This window comes from Etheostoma cragini, chromosome 9, assembly GCF_013103735.1.
Source record: "Etheostoma cragini isolate CJK2018 chromosome 9, CSU_Ecrag_1.0, whole genome shotgun sequence".
NCBI lineage: Eukaryota > Metazoa > Chordata > Actinopteri > Perciformes > Percidae > Etheostoma > Etheostoma cragini.
In genome coordinates this window covers 21,081,622-21,085,579 of record NC_048415.1, presented here as the reverse complement: position 1 = coordinate 21,085,579, position 3,958 = coordinate 21,081,622, and the positions used below count along the sequence as shown (strand labels likewise).

The 3,958-nt window shown below is 33.0% G+C and overlaps 1 long non-coding RNA gene across 1 annotated transcript in view; it reads right to left on the bottom strand.

Annotated features, from left to right (window-relative positions):
- Window positions 1–2,686: 2,686 nt before the first annotated feature.
- The window catches only part of LOC117950805, a 1,487-nt gene continuing 215 nt past the window's right edge, over window positions 2,687–3,958 (bottom strand). The window contains exon 2 of the long non-coding RNA XR_004657987.1: window positions 2,687–3,878. This is a non-coding gene — a long non-coding RNA (uncharacterized LOC117950805). The remainder of the gene's footprint in view (window positions 3,879–3,958) is intronic.

Below are 3,958 nucleotides of genomic sequence, written 5' to 3'. Positions count from 1 at the left end.
ACGTGTTTATTCGTGCCAGCCAGGGCCCGTGGAACAATATGGCACAATCGTCACAATGAAGTCTGGTTAGATGATGTATGTGATTCAGAAAGTATTTGTGTATACCTGGCCGAGCATAGGCTTAGCATGCTAGGCTGAAATAGAATGCTCACTGGGTATAGTACTTGCAACAAATTGATGACCATTGATGACTTTATAACGCTATATTAAAAAGGGTATTACATTTAAATGGACTACTAAGCATTCATAAACAATATCTAAAGACTTCATAATGAGTTTAAAACTCACTCTAATGTGGTTGTAACCAGATGTATACCATATGTATATATATATATATATATATATATATATAAGTGTACATCAGTGGAGCTAATAATTATAACTCTGCTTAAAAAAGCTCTATAACTGGTATACAGCTAATAAATGCTTGATAACACTTTAATATAGCTGTATGATTACACATCAGGGTGATTAAAGTAAACTATAACTAAAAAATAAAATAAGCAGTGAAGATATTTTAAGTAAACTGGAACTAAAAAAAAACTAAAAACTTTAAGTGAAAATAAAATTAAACTAAAACTATATTGCCAGGTAAAAAATATAATAAAAATGAATGCAAATCATTTCAGTTTTAGTTTTTTAAGAAACTGAATGGGGTTGACCTTCCAGCAGACATCTGACACTAAATTAGCACAAATGATTACATAATAAACATCGTGGCCATTCCTACTTAGTTCTCCAGCAATATATTTAGTAGGTTCATATACTGTAGCGATACTTCTAAGACATACGTGCCCATAACAATAACAAACTAGAACTGTACATGTAAAAAATAAACCATTTTGAAAAAAAAACTTAAATAAAATAAAAACTCATTGAAAATTCCATCCTATAATAAGTTTGTTACACACATGTACAATCTGACTGTGGCATTAACGAACGGTTTATGTGTACAAATAATTCACAGGCCGGTTCAAACCTGTTTTAAATGTGTTATAAATGTGACAAAATCTAATAAAATTACAACTATGTTATATTACATTATAAAGCATTTATAGAAGCGCCAGTATGGCAAGATTGACAAATACATATACACTTATAGCTACATTACACTACATTATAGTTTGTTATATTTGATTTACTTATTATGTACAGCTTATAAATGCTAAAATAGTCTTGTGAGTTTTTCAATGGTTAAGTAATACATTTAATATGGTATTATTTAGCCTCCATAACACTTGTTCCTGTCAGAAACAACTAATTGAAAAGAAAGAAGTAATGTCGATATGCATACTTGACATTCTGAATTCTAGTATCCTTACGTGTCATTTATCCACCAATCATACTGGATTCAAATCTAAGGGCAGTTTAAGGTCTCCAGTTTACCTACCCTGCATGTCTGGACAACTAAAGTAAGATTTAAAGCCTCGTGCATGGTGTTTCTGTTGTACCCCAGGTAGTAGTTTCCCTGCCTCATGCCTCATCACATGGGTTTATGTATAATTAGACCCATGCTGAAGATCTGGCGGCTTTTATGTTCTAAAATGACATGGCTGGCTTTTAATTGACATAGTTCCTTGGTATAAAGTTAGCCTCACATTTGTAGCACCGTTTTTTTTAAACTGCAGGTAAAACCTACAATACTCCACTCATCACTGTTACACATTTAAGAACTGTGTGGGTTAATTAATTGTGAACTATTACCTGGACAAACTCATTGTCTTGTAAGCAGTTGAGAACTATAACTTAGCCTACATCCCAAAAAATATATACAACTCAGTGCTGTTCAATATGATCCAAAGCAGCAGCAAAAACTTCTATATATATATAAGGAACTGAATGTATATATATACATATATCTGATCTCACCTTTTTGTTTTATTGTTGTGCATATTTAACATATATTAGTTATATAGTTGTGACTCACTTCTATTATATAAAATGTAGTAACGATTTACTTCCACCAGAGGACAACACTATCCAAGAAATGTGTATAGTTTTATAAGAAGGCCCTCCACTGCCACATAAACAGCCTTTTGTAATTACATCAAGCACAAAGGACCTGTGAGAAATATTTTTGCCGGAATGTAACCAAATTCGATTTCTCTCCAGCTTTAATCTTTTGCCATTTTTAACCCTAGTTTACCCCACTTTGAATGAAGAGTCATGTAAATTAGTGGAATTCAGAGCGGGAAGTTTAAAATTTGGGCCTACTGTCACTCCGTCTGCAACGTCAGTGGAGACCCTTCAGTCTCATGTCATACACATGACATAATTGTTTGTAGCTTATGGAAAAGGCCACATCAGAATCATAAACCCAGACTGGACAGCCAAAGAATAGAAAAAGCTCTGTGCATTTAGAATGATTATAATTTCTATGAAATATGTTGTAGGTTTGTTACAAGATTATAGCACCAAAAATTATTTTTAGTCATTCATATTTATTTGAGTTAGATTTGTTGATTTTCAACAACTCTGTCTGCCTTTTCTCTCTCTCTCTTTCTCTCCCCCTCTCTCACACACACACTATCAATAAGAAAGAATAATTGAATATATTTTGTATTTGTGAAATACAACACTGTACATCTGGCCTAGTTGTCATACATCTATGTTCAGAACATATGTCATTCAAAAGCAGTATGTTGAATGAACTGGCTTAAGAAGTAAAGTATAGAAGTGCGTTATACTCCATGTATTTTATTTTTACAAAACAGCAGGAGACTATTCAGTGATTTGCATGTTTAGCTGTTCAAATGTGTCATTTTTGGAAAACAAACTTGTTTACCAAATTGTAAATTGTAATCTGTTCTGAAAAAAACACTTCTATTAATGTAATGTGTATAATGTTCAAAATGTATTGAAACCCCATTCTTAACCATGTTTCCTAGTTGTGATATGTTTCTAAGCAGTAACAACACTAAGTAAGAAGATTTTTATTATTTGTACACTGTTGTTTAACAATGAATAAATTAATTTAAACATTAATGTCAGGTATTTCAGGCAACAAGATTGAACTGTACAATCTTCAAACATGCTCTTGGTGCAAAAACAGCTTTTGATTCATTCAGCACATTTTAAAACATTTAAAACCAGGTTCATAAAGTGCTGTGTAACGAGAAGAACAAATACAAGTCAATGAGATTATATATACATACAAAGAACACACATAGTGCATGGGAAATACAGTGTTTACAAGAATAAACAATTGTGAGCAAAAGTACAACTAAAAAACATACTTGTGGGTTGCCTGTACACAAAAAAAGAAAACAATGTACCATCTACTCCTTAGAGAAAAATCAACTATCAAACGTAATGATAACGCTGAGGGAAAAGGATGATTCATGACTTTTCTCGAAGTAGTGACAAGGTTTGGATGGGACCCTTATCATTTTAGTGCATAAAAGTACAAAGTATATTCAAATGTGAGTGCATAAGGTTAATAATACTAGGTTATACCTACACAGTTTTTTAATTAGTTTATGCAGCATATGTCATAGTTTAAAGGTGCTTAAAGTTTAAATGTGCTTTTCTTGTCATTCACAGAGAAATGTAATTTGTCAACACAGGATTAGTTTGCAGGCACAGGGGCCTGGGGACCAACTCCAGTCTTTCTGCCAGGGCACTGAATGCAGCACTAGCCTAGACAACGGTGGTAGTTTTTAACGTGTGACCATAACACGTAACCGTTCTATTTAATGTTGAAAAACGGTCGTAGTTGTAAACACGTGTTTAACATTTTGTAACGGAACTGCTCGTAGGAAAAGATCATGGATTGGCTAAATCCATAACACAGTTGGTTTACCTAAAGAAAGTCAAGGCTGACTTTTGGTTTCACGTGGCACACAAACAGCTGTCCCCTGGGTGAGAGTCCTGGGTTTCTTTGATATGGAGTAAGAACACTATCAAAAAGATGTATGCGTAACTTTATGTATTCATATTCATATTTTTACATTCATAT